Source organism: Rhipicephalus microplus, chromosome 3 (genome assembly GCF_043290135.1).
Source record: "Rhipicephalus microplus isolate Deutch F79 chromosome 3, USDA_Rmic, whole genome shotgun sequence".
Lineage (NCBI taxonomy): Eukaryota > Metazoa > Arthropoda > Arachnida > Ixodida > Ixodidae > Rhipicephalus > Rhipicephalus microplus.
The window spans coordinates 69,433,205-69,457,962 of record NC_134702.1 but is presented as its reverse complement, the minus strand read 5'-3'; the positions used below and the strand labels follow the sequence as shown (position 1 = coordinate 69,457,962).

The window sequence follows — 24,758 nt, the reverse complement described above, 5'->3', positions numbered from 1 at the left end:
CGTGAGAACTTACTGAAGTGAATGAACAAGGTAATTGTAGGTTTTTAAGCACGAAGTCTCTACGTGGGTCACCGTGTAATTATCAAGAGGTGTACGGGACTTTCAAACATAGATAATAGCGCATACGCCACACAGGAAGACTTTCGTCAAGAAATTTTGAACCACAACCTATTTTATGCAAAGATTTTACCAACAGACTCGGAAGAACAGCTCAGTAAAGCTAATAGACAATACTCTGTTTGGTGGTGCTACCGCGGATGTGTACTTAAAATAATGAAGACGCAGTGCATGTCTTTCTCCTTTTATTATTTTTCCCCAGCTCTTCCCAGAAAAATCTCTTTCCAGGACGCCTGGCGAAGGGCCAGGTTTGTCTGCTTTCGGGACGGTGCGCGACCAATCGATGAACAAGGGCGGAACTTGGCTGCAGTTCAACTTGAGCTACATCGTGTTGCCGATTTTCCCTCTATTTCCCTTCCATTCGTTCTCATCACCGGACGTAGTGAACCGGCCTTCCTCCCAACTTCCTACAAGTACACGTGCTCGGTGCCGTTGCAATCATTTTCCATTGGCAGTGCGTGGTATGGCACGCGCATTCCATTAGTTTCCGCCTCTGTCCTTCATTCCCTCCCGGCAACAAAGGAGTGTTACCGTATTGAAAGCATTGTTGCCGCTGTTGTTTACATCACCGTTTGCGCGCATCTTGCTGTCGACAACAACAACAACAACCACTGCAGCGACAACGCTCAGCTTTTAGCTAAGTTGGAAACGTGGGTCTCGCGAAGCGAAACTTGGCGAGCGTTTTCGATGGGAAACGCCGGAGTGACAAAAGGAGAAAAAAAAAAGGTCGATAAGGATGGAGAGATGGGTGTGGTCGAAAAAAATAATTGCAGTCCTTTTCTTGGCTGCCCCAAAAAGTCAAGGGCGTTCTGGCACTGTGATGTCTTTCAGGAGTTCTTCTTAATGATGTTCATGTCGCTTGGCTACCTACGCTTTTTCTGGGCAGGAGTTGTAGTGTTGGCAGGAGTTGTAGCAACGCGTATGAACCAAAGGATAATTCAGAGTAGCCAGCAACACTTTAGCGTAAGCGATGGGCACGAGGCCTTACTTCCGAGTCACGGGTGAATTTTACCACTCATTACTGGATGGTGTAATGCATCCTCTCGCATCCCTACCCTCACTCTAGCTTCCCTTTCCAAACCGTTGATATACTATGCTCTACCAGTTAGACTTTTTTAACCCTCTCACCTCCGGTTTGTGCTGATACTTTTCCTCCACCTCGCCTTAACATCAGTCCTCCTCACCCTCTCTTTGCTTTCTCATCCCCTTGCTAAGCTCGAGTATACAAGGCCGTGTCTTCTTTCCTTCTAATTTCATTAGCCCTCTTCATATCATTCCTCCCCTTCGCCGCCACTTCTCTTTCCCACCTCTTTGGTACAGTATATTGCGCACGGCTTTGCTATGCTCGGAGGTGCTTAGGATATAACAGCTTCCTGGGGTGCATGAGCACCGAGTTTCTGAATTCGACGCTGGAAAACCCCAAAGCCTTAAGAGCATCGCTGTTTGAACACTGAGTTTCAGAACAAGCGCAAACATGTCTTTGTTCATCCCTGCATTTTTTCTCAAACAATGATTGCCTGATATCAAAGTACAACGTCACCAGTCAGTCGGGTAAGTTTGTTTGGGCACACAAGTCAATGCGAAAGAAACAAGCCAAAGGCAGAATCAAAATATAAGAGTTACCGCAAAGGACAACCCAGTCAGCTTCCAACTGATGATCTTCCAGAAGTGAATGACCTCAATGGCGTATCGATTCGGGGCAATCAATTTTCAACTTGGCCACTCCCCAACTCTTTATTCCATCGAAGCAGTAAACATAACCTTCAGCCGGGCTTTTTTTTTTCCTACATTGAACATGAAGTTTTTCAGCTCGACGTCTTCGTTAGCTGTTTCAAACAACAGGAAAACAAACACTCTTGATATTGATAAAGATTACCGTAGTGCATGTCTTGCTGATAGAATCACAATAATGATAATTCGCTCCACATTCCCTCGATCAACGCAATTCGTGGTCTTCCACTCGAACGTGCCGGTTATCGGTTCAATGCGATTCTGTTTTGCGGTTGATGTCTTGAGTAAGCTCTTGTTTTTATCGCAATGCATTGCAAAGAAACAAAAGTCACAAGTACAACAAAAAGAACAGAGCTCCTTGAACAACTTGCCTGGCAGCGCGGGAATCTATAATAAACAAAACAAGCCGTTAGTTGGATCAATGAATCCCCCAAAGAGAATGCCCCTGGGCTTTTATATTGCTCACTTGCTTGCTGAGTCGTAGCTCTGTTACCCAGCCACCAAGACACTTCTTGATTTCGCACCTGGAACCGCCTGATCGCCACCAGTGTGGTGGAAACAAGTATCGCATCCACAACAACAAGGGCGCCCCATTAGACGCGCGTCCGCAAAATGGACCACTTACTAACGAAGCAGAGAAACAAACCAATGAATGAATCTCAGAGTCAAAAAAAAAAAAACTGGGCCGCTGATGCTCGCTTGCTCATTAGAGCCCGCCATTCGCTGCTTGAAAACTTCTTTTTCTCGACTAGTACAAGGTTTCTTTAGGGTTTAAAATTGCATTTGCCAAAGACGAAAAGGAAACGATGGTGCGAGTTATTGCAACCGGCCTCGGGCTTGCCACAGTGTAGATGCACCAGAAAGGTTTGAATGCTGTCGGGGAGGGAAAAAAGAGTGGGTGTAGAGTGGGTAGCTGAGAGCTGGTGGAGTGGTCACTTGTACTCCAATCAGCTGGAACGAGGACGTATCTGCAGCACTGCTAGACTTTAAGGAAACAGCGAGCTGGTTCTAGACTCAGCTCCATGGCTGCAACCCAGCGATCTTTGTTTCCCTTTGTTGCCAGCGCTGGTAACGTCACAACTGGCACGGTATTGATTGTTTGTCTAGTCGGTACTTGCACGGTATAACGTTCAACATGAAATCATTAGCACACAGATAAACGAGAGAGCAGGGCAAGCGTTGTCAAAGTATTAAAATCTTTTGCGCAGCTTGCACCTATTGTCCCGCAAGGCTGGGTCTCGGCAGAGCTGATGGCCACTTCGATGGTCCTGGCTTGGCGAGGATCTTATTTTCTCACCTTTCTCTTACTCAGGTCTAGCTATGCTATCTTATCTTATACTGCACAAGGTCATGCTTGCTCTTCTTTTTTTTCAGTCTTCGACCTCGTTCTGTTCATATCTATCCGTTTGGCTGTCTATCTATTCACTTCCTGTTTTTCTTCTTTTTTTTCATCTGTTTTTTATTCTACGTCTTTATTTTTCTCCGTATCCGTTCTTTCACCTATTTTTTAACTATTTCGATTTCACGGGACCAACTTATGCAAACGCACATTGTGATGGATGCCGTCATAGCCCATATCACACATAAAAACACTCCTGTGTGTGTGTATGTGTTTTCGCTTCCATCCCCCTATCTCATTCCATCTTTCTTACTTTTCAAGCTCCCGTTCCCCATTCCCCAGTACAGGGTATCAAACCAGATACTTGCTTTTCGGTTAACCTCCCTGCCTTTCTGCATGTCCCATCTCTCCTTCACTCTTTCTAATGCTCATTGCCACCCCATTGCAACACTGCCATCAGAAAGACCATCGCCGTAGTATTGTGTAATGAGTTCAAACTATGCCACGCAACTTCCGCCAGGCTTCACGCTCGCATCTAAGCCAGCGATACATTCGTGGTGCTTCATTCGCCTTAAAGTACACCTCAACGTACCGCGAATCAAAATATAATCTTTGCTCTCAAAAGAACCAGAAACCAGAAGAAAAAATCTCTGGTTTTTTTGTACGATAACTACGCCAATCACGCACATATCTACACTGACGGATCAAATGCTCTCCAGTGTTCGTCCGAAGTAATGGTCATTTCAGTGAAGGCTATCACCGTCAGTTTCAAGACAGACCACCCAGTGATATCGATGACTGCAGAACTTGCTGCTTTTCGCGCTGCACTCGGGTAGTCAACTGCAAACAGCCACCACAAAGATCAGCCTTCAGTGATTCTAAGGCAGCTTTGCAAGGTTTCCCGTCAGCTCTGCGCCACTGATTGCGCGAGCGGTTGATCTTCGAAGTTGGGTATCTTGTCCATACTACAGCGTGACAGGCAATTAACATGCCTACAATGCAGCTCGGTCCGCTCTTCAAGGCAACAGACTCGGGACGATACCCCTATCGAAGACTGATGACTCAAATTAACTATACGATTGGCCGCTCTATAGAAATCGCTTTCGTCACTTTGAATGCAGCAAGTAGGCTGCGCAACCAACACCAGCACTGCCAGAACACTTTACGTCTTGAGATGCCGACTAAACTACGCCAAAATGATGCCGTTCTGCGTTTCCGTTCATGGCTGCAAGTGGCTTTCACGAAGTCATTCTCCTTTCGAATCGAAATGGCCGACAACCCTTTTTGTGAGAACATTGGAGACACTACACGAAAATCTTCTGTGACTGACCTCGCAACAATGCGCAGTAAAAATCACTAGCAGCCGATCTAACTGGCATAAATCACAGAGTGATGACGGCAGAAATAATTTTTGAATGTCGTTCTAAAAGTCCATCGCGGGGAAAGGTTGACAAATGCAGTACTCAAACTCTCTAAGACAACAGACTTGCACCGGTCTGTTGTTAGACTAAGGGTGTTCTGATGACTAAGTGTGACTTCGTGTGCGCTAGTACTCTCTCAATCTTTCAAAAACCGGGCCCCTTTGCCCAGTGTAGGATAGCATACCGCTCCTTCTAGACTTCTTCACACATCTGCCTTTCCTTATCGTCCCGTTCCTTCCTTCCTTTCTTCCTTCCTTGTTGGTAATTCAATTTCTATATTTTTCCCTTTCTACTCACTGCTTCTTTCTGTTTCTCTCTCTCTCTGCACTCGTTCCCCTGTATACCGCTCAGGCCTGGCGTTTCCTTTTTATTTACAGCCATGGATGCGCTTTGACCGAACCAAGTGAACATTACGCGACCAGCTCCTCTCTAATTGATTAAAAAGTTGCAGTTAATTTTGGAAGCAAGCCTACCATCACTGTTCATCATGAACCATACAACAGAGGTCCATGAACTCTGCGTCTTTCTATCGTGCCAGCGGAAGCAACCGTCTGGCCCTTTGTCCCTTCTTGCAGCGTAATTTGTCTTTCACGTTGCATTAACCGCGATGCTAAAAAACTGTTTTTTTCCTAGCGCGAATGAGCGGACTTCCCACAACCCCGCTAATTCGGGGCATTGCTATAAAACACACGGCCACTTTGGGGGAAATGTATGGCACGCTGTCGAGAAAGGTTCTGGCCACCGTCCAAATGAGTCGGTGGGCGTCATTTAGCGAAGCGCGTGCTCTTTGTTGATAATGCTGTATGCCAGCGCTGCTCGATTCGGAGAAGATCTCTTTTGAAAAGCGTTGCGGCGAAACAGTCGTTCCGGACGCTGTTTGTCAGCGTTCACGACGTCTTCTCTTGGAGCTCGGTTCAGAAGGAGGAAAAATTGACGTGTAACGAGAAAGAGTTGCATAATATTATTCTCGATTCCCCTGCTCCCTTTGTGGTTGTTGTTGTTGTGGCTGTTGATGTTGTTGTTGTTGTTGTTGTTTTTGTTTTTGTTTTTGTTGTTTTTGTTGTTTTTGTTGTTTTTGTTGTTGTTGTGGCTGTTGTTGTTGTTGTTGTTGTTGTTGTTGTTGTTGTTGTTGTTGTTGTTGTTGTTGTTGTAGTTGTTGTTGTTGTTGTTGTTGAAGGCAAGTATTTTGCAACCGTATAACAACTTTTCCGAAACGTTTTTTTCAGGCACCAATATGTCACAGCTTGTATTAGGCGGATTATTTACATCAGGAAACTTCCGGAGGCTTTCGAGAGAACTAAAGCTGGTCAATGAAAACATCGTCCGTAACAGAAAGTTAAAATAATGTCACCTCTTGTTTTGAACAAAAAAGAAAGCACACAGGCTCCAAATCTTGCCTTTTTGTCGTTGTTGTTGCTCTTATTGTTGCTTATTTGTGCCAAAGCGCTATTCTGCAGGGCCAATTCGTACAGCTCCACTAAATCTACGTGGACAAACATGCTGCCTCTGCGCAGTGCGTGCCTGACGTGAACGGAGATTAGCAAAACGCGATATACATTTTTTTTCTGCTTCTGGGCAAACTATCATACAATGAACCATTCTTTGCTACACATCAAGGAAATGAAAAAGGGGAAGGTTACTGATGAAATATCTTCATTTGCTCACGCGCTCGTACCATATTACTTTTGGAAACTGAGTTTCAGAAAGAATAGAGAAGTCAGGAATATGTTTATAAATAGTGGAGCAATGATATTTATCTGGAACAGGAAACTCAAATATTCATTATACACCCGAAGGCGCAGTGTGTATACGTTCAAGTGATTAATCGCTCGCTTCGCGAGAAACCCCAACACTCGTTACTATATACAAGCAAGCGGCCCGGTAACATTTTTCTCGGATTGAATTCTGTGGCTGGGAAGCTCCTTGAAGGCAAGAGCCAGGCGCAATCTCTTCATAAGCAGTGCTTCGTTTTATTTTGGTTTGATTGATTGATTGATATGTGGGGTTTAACGTCCCAAAACCACTATATGATTATGAGAGACGCCGTAGTGGAGGGCTCCGGAAATTTAGACCACCTGGGGTTCTTTAACGTGCGCCCAAATCTGAGCACACAGGCCTACAACATTTCCGCCTCCATCGGAAATGCAGCCGCCGCAGCCGGGAATCGAACCCGCGACCTGCGGGTCAGCAGCCGAGTACCTTAGCCACTAGACCACCGCGGCGGGGCATGCTGCACCACAGAAGTAGGCGCAGATGCAAGATAGATAGATAGATAGATAGATAGATAGATAGATAGATAGATAGATAGATAGATAGATAGATAGATAGATAGATAGATAGATAGATAGATAGATAGATAGATAGATAGATAGATAGATAGATAGATAGATAGATAGATAGATAGATAGATAGATAGATAGATAGATAGATAGATAGATAGATAGATAGATAGATAGATAGATAGATAGATAGATAGATAGATAGATAGATAGCAGCGGGAATATCTGATACTTATTGCTTGTGGAATCTTCTAATCGCACAAACGGGTTACTTTTATGTCACTCCATGGCGTAATACGTAACACCACTCGGCTAATCTCGTTGTCCAGTACTGAAATCTCACAGGTCCGTGTATATCGAAGGTGCTCGTAAAAAACTAATTCCGTTCAAGTTTCAGCTTCCAGCACACCCAAGCAAACAGCGAAAGGTAGAGAGAGAATCTTCACTCAAAACACCGGCGAACTCGGCGCAATCAAAGACGAGGCAACTCAGTGCGGTGACCGTGAAGCTTCGGTGGTCTTGACGCGGATCCAATCTTCGATCGGGCCGTGGCGCCGACAAGACTGCGACCTCGTGCGCGCGCCCGACAACCGCTCAATTGTCGCCACCGTTAAGGGGGCGGAGAACGAGGAGAAAGGTCCTAGCCGCTGCTCAAGCTGACGCCTTATTTGGTGGGCCATCTTTGCCTTTTCTTGTCCCCACTTCCTTGGCAAAAACAGAAGCGCTAGCGCCACGGCCAGGCGTCAGAGACGCACACAGCGGGGAGCCACGATGTTTTCCGAGCAAACAGCTCCGCTTTTCGCGGAGCGAGGTACATACACGAGTCCAGCAAGAGTTAGCGTCGCCTGCACAGTAGCCTCCTACACGGGGCCTGGATTGCGTTGGAGCAAACACTGAATCGTATGCCCTTTATCGCTTTTCTTTCTTTTGTAAACCTCGCCAGCGCTGTAACGCCAGTTCGAAGAAACGTCCTCACATGCAGTGTCGATATAGCGTGGCAAGTTCTTATTTTTTCTTATATCGGCTTTCGTTTTCGGGATGCGTGCAGACACAGAGTGATGAGGCCGGGCCGGACTTGGGGTATTGGAGTTTCACTCGCGAAGAAAGTGGTGAAACTTTTCTCCGAACGACCGTTTGAAGGGACGGCAAGAGAGCGTCGAATCTGGGAGGGCACTTTTTCGAATTGTTTCTCCTAGCTTCGTACAAATAGCATTTTTCTGCTGATTCGTTCCCCACTGCCCGTAGTATATTTTCCTCCTATAGTTCTCGGACAATACCTTTATTGTGCGCGGCAAGTTTGTTTTATTGCCCCAAAGTGGTCTATAGTGGTTTTAAGGTACGCCGGCTGCTGACCCGCAGATGGCGAGATTGAATCCCGGCTGTGACGACAGCATGTTCGGTGGAGGCGAAAATGCTGTAGGCTTGTGTGCTCAGATTCGGGTGCACGTTAAAGAACCCCAGGTAGTCGACATTTTCGGAGCTCTCCCCTACGGCGTCTCTCATAATCACATAGTGCTTTTGGGACGTTAAACCCCACATATCACCCAATCGCATAATAGGTATGCGTTCAAAGACCACCCAATCTCGCCTCAAACGAGGAAACACCTCCCTTGCAATTATCGGGAAGTGTACCCTTGCTTATTTTGTCTTTACTCTTTCGGTGGTAATTCACCAAAGCAGCCTTTCTTTCCAAGACAGAGAGAGAGAGAAAGAGATAAAGGAGGAGGAGGATTGAAAGAGGAAGGACAGGGAGGTTAGCCAGTTCTCAGAGGAGAGAGAGAGAGATAAAGATGCAAGGAAAGGCAGGGAGGGGAACCAGACGCACATCCGGTTTGCTACCCTGCATTAGGGAAGAGATGAAAGGGAGAAAAGAGGTTGCAGAGAGATAAGAAAGTACACACAATCACGAGCACACTCGGGGGAGCACACACAGTCTACAGGCGGTCGCTCAGGTTTATTGTCTTCAAGTAAAGTAGGAGTGCTTTAGTCGCTTTATGCGCAATTGAGGCAGATGGCCAAGGACCCAGAATCTTCTGCACACAGAATGGTCTAGAGTTAAGTTTATTTAAAACCATCCGGAGCTGGCATCGCTGCGTGTCGTAGCAAGCACAGCTGCACAGGACGTGTTCAGTGGTTTCTTCAGCTCCGCAAGAGTCGCATGTAGAGGTGTCTGCCATACCAATGCAAAAGGAGTACACCTTTATGCAACACCCAACCAAAGGCGGCATAACAGTGTCGCATCGGAGCGGGAAAGTTATGATGGTAGCTGTATCTTGAGCAAAGTATCCAGTCCCATGACAGCTTTCCAATATATCTGTACCACCTCTCTGACATTTCGCTTAAAGCCCCTTGTCACCACATCACTTGAACGGCCAGCCTTATACTTGCCGAGTCTCCTACTTCTTTTTCGCAACAGTGAGTCCAGCACCGACCCATACATGTAGCGAAACGTCTTCTCTTCCCATATTCTATCTTTCACGTACTTCATTCTCTGTTCGAAACTTTTTCGTGTAACAATTTTCAAAGTAGATGCCGACTTCAGCGTCACTATGCGTCTTTACGTCGTACAGTGAAGTATAACTGTATAATTTTTAATGTTGCGCTTTTTCTTGGCGAATAGCATATTGTTTGGCAAAAAAAAAGAGATTGTCTACGGTAAAATAGAGTAAGTTTGACCATGGCGTAGGGTATCTTGCTATAATTGGTTGAAAACACTGCCTGCATGTCGTAACTATTGAGCCTCTTATTTGTTCTCGCAGCGTCTCACATAGTCGTCGCTCATGAACAACGGGCACACCTTCTGTTGCGCTGGCGTTAAACATTGATTCATATGACCTAATGAGCTTCATTAGGAAAGCATAGTCAAGGTGTAATGACTTGGTTGAGCAATAACCAATGGCAACGCCCATAAAGGAGAACGAGTGGTCAGTAAGCTTAGTAACGTTGAAGGAGTATACGATGGATAGCGTAGCTTGTCTTCTAAAATTTTTCTTCACCTTCTGCGATCTCATGCGTTCAACTAGGACAGCGAAATAACCCATCTTCGGTATGCAAGGGCCTCCAGTAGCCGAGTGTAAAAAAAAATCTGCATTCATGTCACGCAGCTAGTCTATATATCGCAAAACATGCGTCACGGTGTGACGGTGAGTCGCATGGACATGCCTGGGAGAGAACTCCATGAGAAGGTTTCACTTACGCGTTTTCTACGGGACAATCCGGCAACTCCCTTGAGGCCCTCGCGTCTCCTCGAAGGCGCCTCTAGAGCTTTGCGATCAACTGCGGCAACTATTGAAGGCGTTGGCGTCGTACTCCATGCCGACGTCGCCGTGGTAGTAGTAGCCGGTGTCGTAGCTGTGACGACCACGGCCACAGCCACCGCCACTGTGGCGACGCATACGAGCGTCGCCAAGCCGCAGGACACCATGAGCAGCCTCTGCCGTCGCCGATGCCCCTTTTCCTCCAGCAGCACGTGTCCCGACGCCGTTGCAGACCGGGGTTTAGGCCTAGCTCCGCTGCACGAACGGCGCTTGGGCCTAGCGATATGAGTTCCAGGCGCGAAACCAAGTCGTGCGACTTCTCCTGCGCTAGCTAACTGGACGCGGAAGTCGTGTTCCAACCACCGTCTCGTAAGACTTTCAGGAGGTGGTTTGGTCTGTCCAAATGTATACTGGAACGAAAGTCCCGCTTTCAGCAGAGCTTTCGGTTCATCAGCGCTTACTTGAAACTACCTTCTCACTGCACTTTCACGACTGCACTCACGAGGGACCAGAGCGACAAGGAACCCGACCAATGCCCGACGAAACGAGCAAAGATCTTTCCGTCACCTTCTACACCAAGTTGAGAACACCTGAATTATAGAGGCGGAAAGTGAAAGAGGTCCGAGGGAAAGGAAACGAGAACTACTTTTTTGTTTGCTTTTTTTTTCTGCGGATCGGGAAGGTCTACCGTTTCCCGCCCTTCCCACCACCTTGTTTTTTTATTTCCTCGTTGGCAGTAAAGTACGGGAACGTCGTGCAACCACGGCTTCTCTTAACAGGGACGCATAGCTCTGAAAGAAAGACGCTGGAGCGACACCTGCGCAAAGAAGGACCGCCTCGAGAAATTGCACGTACCCCCTCAGCCTTTTTTCCCCCTTTTGTTACAACCCAGTTCAGTCGCAGCGCCGCACACACATGCGTGAACTAGGCATCATTCTTCGCTTCGGTTTCTTTCGCCCTCTTTCTCTCTCTCGCAGCCGAGTGGTTTCGGTGTGTCACAACGCCTCGAGTCGCCCTTGCTTCCCGGCTTCTTGCAACATTGGGCAGAGGCAGCGAAGCTCTCGTACGACGCGCACGTGCGTTCTCTGGAGAAGAGAGCTCCTCCACGGAAAAGGCATCGTCCCGCCGCTGTCCCTCGACGGTGGGGTACGACGCTCCATTGTCCTTTTTTAGTGAGCCGCGCCCGCACGCGCGTTTCGCAGTGGGACGTTGGAAGCCCCGCGAGTTGCACCTGTGCCTACCGAACAACCCCCGTTGACGCAGCGCGGGAACGTTTCAACCGTGCCGTCGAACGCCGTAAACGGAGGAGCACAAGTCGGGAACACCGCCCCCCCCCCCCCTTACCTCCTTCCAGCAAACGCCTCCCTTCCTCCTCTATCCTCACTCGTTGTGTCGAAACTGTTCTGCCATAAGGGAGGCCACTTATATTAGGTTTTTCTCTAGCATACAGGTGTGCTGACTTTCTTTCTTCTTTCCTTTCGTTATTTCTTTCTTCCTTTTTTTCCGTTTTCTATCTTCCTTTCTTTAGGGTTTGCTGTTATACTGCTCTTCATTAATTACTACCCACAGATCGTTTATGGTTCACCTCTTCGATTTAGTAATCCGCGAAAGGCTTCTCTTTAGGCTGCCTACGTACATGACATGTACAGCGGTGTTCTGGTGGTTTTATTACTTGACTTGTCCAGAAGGTCGCGGTATCGAACGCTTGCCGTAGCGGCCACATTCCGATAGAGATAAAATGCTAGAGGCTCATGTCTTCGCATTCAAGTGAATGTTAAAACGAAAACCAAATGGTTAAAATTTCCGGAGCCTTCCACTACGGCGTCCCTCGGTCATGTTGTACTTTACGAATGTAAAGAACAAACGTTGATTATCGGTATTAGTTTACGAGTGGAAATGGTGTTTTAAATGTAGAGCATTTCTAAATCACACGATGCGACGCGTCGTGCGTCGGCGGCAATATTCACATCCCCACTGCGCATGCTCGCGCCTCGCGTATCGTCTCGCATGCTTGCGTCTCGTGCCAGCTGTTTGCATCCCCCCCCTCTCCATTCTATCATCTCGCAAGGCCGATGCAGGCAGCGTCTGCTATATTTCGAACCGTCTGGTCGATCTGCACAATCATTCACTGGTCAACCGGTATATGTAGGCACTGGATCACACATCAGCGTCCCACCACTCGTTGGAGGCACGCTTATCCTTCATTCAACAACAACAACAACAACAACAACAACAACAACAACAACAACAACAACAACAACAACAACGACGACGACGACGACGACGACGACGACGACGACAACAACAATAATAATAATAATAACAAGAACAACGACGACGACAAGAACAACAATAATATAATAATAATAATAAAGACAAAATAACAATTATACATTCCCAACGCAACATTCATGTGATACCCCCCCCCCCCCCCCCGTAGGAACATGTGGGCGGAATTTTTTTTTTAACCGACCAGCAAATGTACTTGATACGACATGCCTCGAATGTCTTGGGCAAGCCGCTAGCACCGTTTCTTTGTGTGACCTGTTTGGGTGAGAACATCGTGAACACACAAAAAAAGAAGAAAAGAAATAAAGGGCGTCTTTGGGGACCAAGTGGCTCGACAAAGTCGGCAGGGAAGGCAGTACAAAGAGTGTTTCGCAAATGTGGCGCCGAACTAATGTTTTCAATAAACCTGTGATTTTTGTGGTGCTGTTCGTGGTTTTTGGAGCATTAATGATGTTCGTTGATCGGCGGCTACATTTATGTGTTGATAGGGTTCTCTATTGTCCCATAGCACCTAGTGTTCTAAATCGTTAACTACTATACCTAAACACCCAAAGTGTGAGGTCCACGGGACGGCTTTCACCAGCTCTCCTATAGTACAGTGCCAAGTGCAATCGTCAAAAACGTTTTCCAATCACGCAGGTGCAACGAGAAATCTCCTAGCACGCAATTTGCTTCAGAATCGTGAACTCGTCCATGGCGTAAATTTTGTCAACACGGCCTCATCAAGTGTGGGCCCACAGGACGGCATTATGCTCTCCCATAGTAGTCACTCTAAATGGTTAATCCCCCCCTTTTTTTAAACGCCCAAATATTACGTGATTCTCTTCAAGCTTAGTGGCTTTCTTTGTTCTATTTTTTGCTTAATTCATTCAGTAATCTTTGATATGGGATAGTGATGTAAGGTACATTGTGCTTATGCTCTCTTGTTTGTATGTCCCACAAAAGCCTCTTTGTTACACGGTGCAGCTGTACTCACCTGAAATCCTGTTGCGAGTATGCAATAAACTTCCCTGTTTGAAATTAGATGGATGATGTAGCTGCACGGTACAACGAATAAAAAGAAAGTAAACCAAAGCTAACTAAATTGTTCCTCATTTTTCGTACAAAAACGTATTATAAAGAAACGAAAAACTAGTACTCATGGGGGAAAATTTGGAACGACAACACCGCCTACGGAGCCTGGATGCAATCGGCTAAGGCGTGTCTTCATTAAGGTGAAAGTCTGACATTTCTTATCAAACGCGAAAATTGGCCGTTGGCCACGACACCGTCGGCGTTCCTAAGCGTCAACATGAGTGAAGGAAAAACATGACTTGATTGCGTCACTGTATGACGTCACAGATTGTCGAAATTTCTGACTTTGCAAAACATCGCATGTCAACGTCATCCCATAACATCGTCGCTCGGTCGAAGTGTGGGCTTATCACGGAGGCAATGGGAATCCAGCTCAGGCTCGGATAGCTTGCAATGTCTCCTATGCTGGAAGCAGTGCTAAACCACTGGAGGAAAGGAGGGAGAGGGAGTAGAGAGGGCTCTGAACTTTTTTGTAATTAGGCAGTTGGACACCTCGCGCAAGTGGGTTTCATTAAAATTAATCCTTTAGACATATTATGCCTGACCTGATTGACAGTTAATTATAGTGCATTGACTTTTTAAATGCCTACTTATCTTGTAATGTGTATTTTTCTTCAACATCTCTCAACTGTGAGATATAATTGAAATTGCAACTGCCGCTCGATCGGTTTTGGGGAAGACTCTCGATCGGTTTTGGGAAAGCTTTCGCCTATCGGTGCCCCGTCCTTGAACTCCCTCGACCTTGTCCCCCATATTTCTAAACCTCATTTATCTGTCACTCCTGTGCGGTGAGTTTTTCTCTTCATTATCTTTCTAGTATTATGTTTATCCCCTTCTGCCGACTCTTACGTGTCACCAGATAGGGCACAAAGAAATTAGCTCTTTTTTTTTTTTCCTTTCTTCGAGACCCACGCATTCACCCATAAGCGGTACACCGCTGCTGGAGGCTCCCCCATCGCGCTGTGCCCGGAGACAGCTTTGCAGATGATGCGCAATTCGTCACGTGATCATGGAGGGCGGTGGCTGGTGGCGGCGAGCTTTGGGCTGGGCGGAGCCTACGCGTCACGACATCGCTGCAAGCCCCTCAGTACGCCGATGACACCTACCGCTGTTTACACACACGCACATAGAGTATGTCAATATAACTTTCGCGCGGAGCCAACACCAAGCAAGCCATGGCTTGTCCGCCTGACTTTTTCGGCATTCAATAATCGCTCGGTGTGCGTCAAAAGTGAAGCTGAAGTACATGCATGCACTATCCGCAACTGGCTTATAACATTCCGGCATCTACCGCGAGGGTTACCGTTTCAAAGCAGTGTTTAAAAGCAAGAGCGCAGTTTTTTGCTCGTTCCCAGAGAAGTCCTACCCGACAGAGCTGTCACCTTTCAGAGAGGTATTGCATCGTAAGAAAATGAGAAAAAAAGGAAAAAAAAGAAAAGTTGGAACGTTGTTTTCACGGCGTGGGCTGCAGCGCTTTTTCACTCTTCCTGTAGTTTCTTTATCGAAATTCCTACGAGGCCCCGCGTATTGGTTGTCCGGATTTAGTATTCTCCAGGGGCGGCTGATTTTTCGCCGCTTATGTAGTCAAAAGACGGAGTTATCACGTTTCGCCAGTGAGCACTGCTCAAATTCGAGTTCCCTCCGGAAACTTCAACCTGAGACCCGAACGTGGAAGCCTGCACAGGCACGCGTCTTTTTCCGAGTCGTATTCCTTTTCGTCCCACATCCCCCTCATTTTTTTTTTTCGGCTGGTCATCGCAGAAACTCACTTTTGAACACCTCCTGTTGTAGCTTAATTTTTCTTTTTCATCCAAGCAGGCATGCATGCGTTCGAAAAGCGCTTGACTGAAAGTCGCGGAATTTAAAAGTGAGTTCTGAAACGTAAATCCAGGGCTGAGGTTTCCATGCTATTGGAAATCTCCACCACGCAGAGTCAGAAAGAAAGTGAGAAAAAAGCACACTTTCATGCCCTTCTTGCCGCACCTAAAGGCACTTAAAGCGTTTGCTTTATTTTTAGTTGCGCGGTAAATATGATTCGCCATTGCGGCGATGCTAGGAAGCAAGCCGTTGCAAACCTACGATGTCTCAAAGCTATACTGAGCGCGAATCGCAATGCCAACGGATCTACATCGCCCGACGTCGGTCTTAAATTTCTTAGCACTCGGACCGAAACGATCGAGAAAACAGCTAAAGAGCGTTTCGGGAAACGACACCAAGTTTATATTATTTATCATTTATAGCTCTACACAGATCAAGACTGTTGGGAAAGTGATCAACCTCTTGTTTTCATGGGCAAGATGTTCACCATAGCGTTGGCGGGATGATGAAACAGCTGTAGACCACAGTTTGTTTTGCCGTGGTCGCGTTTCATCAAACGCTGTCGTTGTACTGCGCGCCTGCTGGACAAGGGTTCACCGGAATTCGGGGTAAGTGACCGCTTCTTATTCGTTCATTAAAGCGACGCAGGTAGCGTCATGCAGCCGTGCATCAAAGGTGTCACATGGTGATAATCAGCGACGCAGTCAGTGACGCAGTGCGGTCTCTCAGTAGGCATGAACCAATGAACGCATCTTCGCGCTCTGTGACACTGACGTGCGCGTTCGTGACATCACCGCCTCGTCCGCCATTTCAACGTACCGTTGCGCCGCCTATAGTCGCTGGAATGGTCGAATAGGGAGACATGGTTCTACAGGAAGGGCCACAATGCACAACAGAATTTGCCCTTACTGCTACTTGTAGATAGCGCACGAATCGCATAACGAAAATCTCGTTTTAAGCCGAATTCAGGCAGAACACCACGACGTGCGTGTTCAACCTGAAAAAAATCACAGCATATCTACGGAGTGTATGATGATGAGTGGGATGAAGCATCCGTCAGCCCGTCCGCGCTTCCATCCATCCGTCCATGCGTCCGTTTGTGTGTGTCTGTCCATGCGTTCGTCCGTGCGCCCGTCCATTCATCTATCCGTCCGCGCGTCCGTACGCATGCTCGTGCATCCGTCCATTTGTGCGTCCGTTCGTCCATCCATCCATGCGTCGTCTGTACGTCCATCCATCCGTCTTTGCATCTGCCCGCCTGCCTATCCGCCCGTCCGTGCGTCCGTCCATCCATCCGTCCATATAGTGAACACTCCAAGTGCCACCATCTTGCATCTTTTCATCATATATTCATCATGTAGAAGTACCGCCATCCAGTGGACATTCGAAGGACTAAATGAGAGGTGGCGTGGCAGGACTATAGGATGGCATGCGCGCCCTTGTTTACGGCCTGCGCTGCGGCATCTAGTTCACAACTTTCACCACCGCTAGTTCTTGGCAATGCGGCCCAATCCTCGCTAAACTTTGCTAAAACCAAGGAGGTTACACCCACCGAGTTTATCGTGGCAACTCTTTCTGGTCAGACGCTGCTCAAAGTGCGTCATTCTGATAAATGTATTTTGTTTCATTAAACATCAAATTCAAGGCAAATTTTATTGGAGAATAAGTCACCGATACTCGTCTCTGTTGGTTATTTCATAAGAAACAACTATCTTTTTTTTTATCAACGTGCGCGGGTTTCCTCCACAATTGAAAACAGTGCGCGCGTGCTGCTCCTCTAGTCCGGCCGCTGAGGTGGCTATACCTACTACTACTACCACTACTACAAAAACTGTTTCGTGTTACTACTATTACTACTACTACTACTACCACCACAACAACTACTACTACTACTATGACTACTACTACTACAACCACTACTACTACTACTACAACTACTATGACTTCTACTACTACTCTACAACTACTACTACTACTACTACTACAACAACTACTACTACTACTACTATTACTACTACTACTACAACAACTACTACTACTACTACTATTACTACTACTACTACTACTACTACTACTTCGAAAACTCTTTGGAAGTTTGAAAGTGTACCAACGATCTCAAATTCACGCGCTTCTCGCGTTAATTTGTTCATTATCGCTGGGCCGTTTCTTTTTTACAATCAGCGATGCAGCCACCACCGAAATATGTAAGTCGTAACGAGCTTCACCTAAATAAAGGACACTCCTCGTCCGCCGGCATGTGCTACAATAACCGCGCATCACCACACGGTGACGTTATGCGGAGCTCGCACCTGTGCAAAGCACAGGATGGAAGAGGAAGCAGAGTGGACCCTCGCATGCGCCTCCTGACCCTTTCTTTCCTTCGACAAACGAGCTGTGCGCAAACATACCTGCGTGCACCAGACCAAAAAGAAGCCCGCACGCTGCGCACCTCGGTGACGACTTTTTACGCCGCCAACGGATGCAGGTGTGCGCGGTTTCCACGGGAATGCGCGAAGACCCGCCTGAATGGAAGGCACTCTAGGAATGTAAGCCGAAGAAATAACAATGCGACAATTTTCTTTAACTTTTGCCTCTATTCTCGCAACGTCCCTGATAAATAACAAAGCTTGAGGCACACGGCACGTGCAAAAGGCCGACGCAGGCGCTCAAATGTGACTCGCTTCAACGAAAGTTGAAGTTTCGGGTGATGTCCACGCTTTCGTGCCATATTTTTGCAATGGCCTCTCCTGCGCTCTGTTTTGAGATAGATACGCAGGCGTAGTCGGGGATCGAAGTTACGAGAAGATTAGATAGATAGATAGATAGATAGATAGATAGATAGATAGATAGATAGATAGATAGATAGATAGATAGATAGATAGATAGATAGATAGATAGATAGATAGATAGATAGATAGATAGATAGATAGATAGATAGATAGATAGATAGATAGATAGATAGATAGATAGATAGATAGATAGATAGATAGATAGATAGACGGACAGACAGACAGACAGACAGACAGACAGACAGACAGACAGACAGACAGACAGACAGACAGACAGACAGACAGACAGACAGACAGACAGACAGACAGACAGACAGACAGACAGACAGATAGATAGATAGATAGATAGATAGATAGATAGATAGATAGATAGATAGATAGATAGATAGATAGATAGATAGATAGATAGATAGATAGATAGATAGATAGATAGATAGATAGATAGATAGATAGTGTCTGGTTTTTCTCCCCTGTGAGCCCCGTGATTACAACGGCCTCTGCATTCATCCACTGGCACAGCAATACGTAAACGTTAAAGGCTGGATAGGTGCACAATCTGGTGGGGCCGAAATGAACCAAGAAAACGTAAAAATGTTATTGCAGAAACCTATTCCATTCAAGTTCACGGGGGGTGTAAATTCACGGCAGTGGCTTGACATCGACTCAATTGACTTTTCTTTTTAACTTTTTGTTTTCATGGAGACTATAAGTGAGAAGAAACAAACGGGTCTGAAATTCTGGTTGCAAGAAGCGTCGCATGATGCCGCTGCCATAGACCGATGACCCGATATTCGGTTAAATCCTTGCCGTAAACACAAATTTCACCAGGTGGCCGCCAATTTTACCACTGCAGTGCCGTCTAGTGTCTGCGTTGTTTCGCCACCACGTCGGTGTTTTGGGTACCGAGGAGCTGTATGCAGTTCTCGTGGTACACGGCCAAAACACGGCAGCACTTCGCGCGTGTAAAAGCGATCGCTATAGTATGTAATCGCTAAGCTGCCCGCTTAAAAATGAATGTGACAGAAAGCAGCGGCGACCAGGAGACGTTCCCGCAGCGTTGCTGACAAACCCAAAAGGGAGTAGAATTTCAGAGCGATTGTTTAGCAACGTGTGTAAATGAATAATAAGTTAGTAGGTTTTGTCATAGTTGGTTTTCTGGGGTTCTGAGAGTATGCATTATAGCGTTAATTTTTGGGGCTACTCTGGAAGTAAGTACCTAGACGGAGACGAGTGAATACGCGCGCCATTGGCCAGCTGGCGCACGTATCACGTTTAAAGTGACTTTCGGGTTTCTGCGCCGTGATTATATAAGTTGAACCCATCTCAATAATGTCCTACAGATCTGCTTACTCTCTGCACATCACAATACACTGTAGCTCGCGAAATGAACAGCACAAACACCGATGCCAGTGTTGATTCCTGTCGTTGTCGTAGTTAAGAGCTTGTGGACTCTCATCGTTGCACGTGATAAGAAACCGATGCACGACGGGAGTGCTCGAAATTCGGCACACATGCAAAACACTGAGACAATGAACAGGAACAGGAAACAGGAGAAAAAGGAAAGGCAGGAATGTTAGCCAGTCTAGAGTGACTGGTCTGCTACACTACACTGGGGACGGGAATGAGGGAGTTTGAAAGATAGAGAGAGAGACAGAGAGGAGAGCGCGCGCACAAGTCGCGCGTCACAATAATCCTAACACTATTAGTCTTATAACTGCCAGTCCAAGTGTGTTGCCTTCAAGAAGCTGAGTACTGCGTTTGTCGCCTTCACTCGGGATGACCTCTCCAGACGACACTCCAGAACAGTGGCCGCCGTCATCAGTCTGCAATCTATGCGAGCCAGCGGAGGTGCTAGTGAATTTCTCGGCGCATTGTAGCCAGGACAGTCGCAGAAGATGGGCTGTAATGACTCCTCGCTACCACAGTTACCACAGAAGGCGTTGCCAGCCATTTCGATACGAAATGAAAATGACTTCCCGAGAAAATGAAAACAAAAAATGAGTGTGTTGCACATCGGGAAGCATGGCAGGACGCAAGTTCGTTCGGCGCGAGCAGTCACCATTGGTGATACGGCAAAAACACGTACGTTTTTTTTTCGCAACATGGTTGTCATTTAATTTTTTATGAGTACTTGTGGAGGGAGAGGGGGGGGGGGGCATCCCGACGAGCGCTTGTATTCAAGTAATGACCTGGTTTTAAGAGCGCGGGCAGATTATGCACGACCCACGGGTTGCCACGGGGGAAAGAAACTGCAGTTGCCTTGATTCGGTACCCAAGTTATAGTCGGAAAAATGACAAGTCGAGGAAGAACGTGGCTTCAAAGAAACGCTAGAAGCGTGCTCCTGACCCAAATAATGCTTGTGTCACACGCCAAAGAATGTTTATGAATGCTTATGTGAAGGAATAAGGAAGGTATGAGAGAAGGGGCATCTGATGTCTCAAACATGCAAATGCCCCCCACCCCCCATCAAAGAAGGCGCCAATGCGGGCCTCCACGAAAGTAGTGGTCAGTGGTGAAGCGAAAGTAGTGGTCAGTGGTGAAGTAGTTTCGATTTTGACAATCTCCACTTCAGGTGTTGTTCGTACCCGGAAAAAGCTGATTATTAGAAATTTCATCAGAGTTCAGCAATGCTTCCCTTGGGTATAGTTCGGATAATTTAATGTCGTATTGTGTATGCTGCTGCATTGAGAAGAAAGCCTTACGCATGTGCCACGGACTCCGAAGCCATCTTGTGTAACTCTACAGGCGACTTTAAGCACCTCTAACATTACTAAGGTTCGGGACATTTGTACAAACAATCCTCGTTAAATGAGCACGTTGAGTATAATCCTTGTTTGGGTTAAAGTATTAGGTGAAAGACACCTATATGATGGATAAAAAAGTTCTCACTGTGTGGTCGTGTTGCAAAGACGCATTGATTGAAATTTATGATTGCAGGGTAATCGCAGCGGTAACGTCAGTTACTTTTTTTTAGGGTAGGGGGGACGGTAATAGTAACATGTTCACCTTTATTTAGGTTTACGTATAGAGCAGAAACGCCTTCGTGTTTTGTTAGTATACGAGTTGCAGATACATGTAAGCTTCCCGCAAAGCGGTCCCCGTCCAACCCAGGCAGAATTTGCATACGTGTCTTTCAGAATTGCAGTCAGATATGTACGTGACGTCAGGTATATAGATTTCGCGGATTTCAGGCATATCACTTGCCCGTACAGTCTAGTAGTGTTCATTTCGCCACATTTGGGTAAAAAAAAAACTGATTCTTGACAAATTTAATCTTAACTTGAAAAGATACGAGAGAGTGGCCTACTTGGAGTGTTCTCTAGATGGACGGACGGACAGATGGATGGATGGATGGACAAACAGATGAACGGACGGACGCACGGACGGACGGATGGATGGATGGATGGACGGATGGACGTACAGACAGACAGACAGACAGACAGACAGACAGACAGACAGACAGACAGACAGACAGACAGACAGACAGACAGACAGACAGACAGACAGACGAATAGACGGAGGCACGGACGCACAGACGCACGCACAAAAACACAGACGGATGGACGCGTGAACGGACGCTTCGCCCCTCTCATCATCGTTCACTCCGTCAATAGGCTATGATTATTTTTGGTAACAGATACAATACTGCCGCTAACACTGCTGATGACTCACAGGCCGAATTCAAGAAACTTCTCATTCGTTATTGATCTTTGCCAATAGCAAGCACACTTCGATAGGGGTATGTCCGGAATCTCAATTGGTTGAAAACTTGTCTTACGAATACTTAATGAGTACAACATCCATGTGAATACAAGCCCAGTTTACTATCTCCTTAGCGAATAATCGTAGAGAAATGTATTTGGAAAATTTGTTTAAAGACTAAGAGTACTTCGCACTCTATGGGAGAACATTAGGCTATCCCAAATCACATTACTTTGTTTAGAAGTAGTGGTTAACGATTAGAGTACTTCGTACTCAACTATGAAAGAGCCGAAAGCCGTCCCGTGTTTAGAACAAGTAGTTTACTACGGGAGAGCATAAAGACGTCCCGTGAGCTTATAACAATGCTCAAACACGTGACTAGAAAATGGGGTTAACGATTTTGAGTACTCGGTACTCTCCTATGGGAGAGCACAAAACCGTCCCGTGTGCCTCACGCTGGATGAGGCTACCCAGTGTAAGAGTGGGGCTAGAAAGAGCTTTCGAAAGAACGCAACAGATACCAAAGCAACACCATCGCCTGTTAGAGCCATGTTATACGGTAGGTTTGCGACCACCTATAGAGTGCCAGTCTGCTTAACGTTTATTACGCTCAATCGAACAGTAAGCTACGCTTAGCAAGGCAACTTATTCGACAACTCATACGATGTCCTAAACGTACGCCAGACTCTTAATGAAAAGACTCACGCTGTTTAGCCCTTTACTTTATTGGTCCTATCTAGGTTACATCTTTCTAGTCGATGCTACATGCCCCAATGTATGTCGGCCACCAAAGTAACGCCAATAGACAGCTTTAGCAAAGCGTTTCCGCGACTTCGCACAGCCGGCAAGCGAGGGTGCGCATGTACCATGATCTACTGGCCCATATGCTACACTAGATATCAGGCTGTTCGGGATAGTTAAGCGTGTCGGATGAGGTGGCCAAGAACTTTAAATTACTAGTGCAAGTGCTGGCACCATGGAGCGAGCCGTCGGTCTGCTGGTTTATTTGGGAGAGGATGGGTCCTCTATTGCGAAGGAGCATATGTTTATGGAGGGGCCTGATGTCCTCTCGTTGTGGTATACCTTTAAAATGTTTGGGAGGGCCAGGACACCTGGGTCCCTCATATGGCTTCGCCCGAGCTTATGTGCTAGGTATACCATCTTAATCTTTGATTATGTCAGGTCCCCTATAACCAAGTGGCCCAACACAAGCGTCAAACGCTGAATGAAATGTTTTAAAGTCAAGTCTTGCTTCGTTCAAATGCTTACGGTGTACGCCTGAGCCACGGCCACTTGTTTTTTGTCCAGCGGCAGTGCCTGTGTGATCGGAACGGACAGCAGGAAACATTCTGCAGGAACTGCTTGCTGATATCCTTCCAGTACTTCGAAACGAAGGGAAGCTTTCGAGGGGCTTGCTTTTGTTTTACAGGACACCAGATAAATTCAACCCATAATTAGTCAAACGAAAACGTAATGGTCCCTTATTCTTGTCGCTAACTACAGTGCAGCAGTTATGGCTCAACTAAAACTGAATACTTTAATGAATTTGAAATAATGTCGACGAACATCCACTATTTCCATCTGTGGGATCCGAACGCACAGTTTTTGAATCAGACATCCGATACTGAATCAATGAGCTACGATGCTCAATCAGGGGATCATGTTGGAGATACTTCAATCATCTTTTGGCACTAGTTCAATCAGAAGTTAGTGCGTCCTATTGAACTAGGCCCTACCGAAGATTTTCTAGTGGGTCTTCGCAGCGTAGTTGCGATGGAACATCAAGCGTTGCGCCCCGCGTTCCGAAGGACTCGGGCAGGGCGCCATAGCAGTACTATTTAGTGCTATTTAGTGGGCGGGCAAATAAGGCTGTCTGAACAACAGATTTTTCTGCCCGTCCATTCGTATCATTAACTGTATGGATGCGAAAGTAAAAGTCACTGTCTTTTTCATTGATTGGTTGATTGATTTGTGGTGTTTAACGTCCCAAAACCACCAAATGATTATGAGAGACGCCGTATTGAAGGGCTCCGGAAATTTCGACCACCTGGGGTTCTTTAACGTGCACCTAAATTGTCTTTTTCATTGTCCTGTAGATTTACTCCACTGTAATGCCATTCCGATCTGCAAAAATCAGCCAACTACGGTGCATACGTTACGATTATTAATGTATTAAGGAGGTACGAAGGGCAAAGACGGCTGAAAATACGATTTTTCATTTTTCATGGCGAAGAATTCCGGTATTAATGACAAGTATTTGCACCAAGTGGCGAGAAAGCGCGATAGAAAGCGTTCGAAAACGACTCCAAAGGCGCCTGATTCCGGGACTGCACTGTGGCAACTCTGATTTCAAATGGCGCTTTCTCAGAACAGCACTCCTCGTCAGAAAATAAATTTCTTTACTGTAACCGCTGAACCTAACAAATGCAAACTTTTCTGACTTCTTTCCGAATGTCATGCGCCCTTTCTGAAGCAAAACATCGTTGCTTCGACCAGAATTGTATTTTAATGAATTTTTTTTCTTAAGAAAGAGACCTAAACTTATGGTCATCTATCTTAGTTTTTAGCTAAAGAATGGTCATGCCTACCATTAAAATATCGAGGCAGTAGTTGCACACCTGTCTGTGCTACCCATCGCCCCTTAAAGACAGACACGCATGGAACACAAGTGCGGATAATTATATACCATGTTACAGCGGCTACGCTGTCTTTATTGTTCGAATAATTGTAAGGAAAGATTATTTAAATGCGCGCTATTTTTCTCATTCCACCCGTCCGACAGAATATCATTGGAGTGAATATTCGTTCGTAATGCTGGTATGAGTCTAAAGACTTGCTTATGGAATCAGTGAAATCCTTATCTTAGCATGAAAAATAAGTTATTGACAAAAATTCTCGATGACTACTCCACCCCTCCTCCCTACAACAGGTACCGCAACTA

General features: G+C 46.3%; 1 protein-coding gene across 3 annotated transcripts in view; it reads right to left on the bottom strand.

Annotated features, from left to right (window-relative positions):
- Positions 1 to 24,758, bottom strand: part of LOC142803775 (uncharacterized) — a 94,752-nt gene that overhangs the window by 9,809 nt on the left and 60,185 nt on the right. The window lies entirely within an intron of this gene.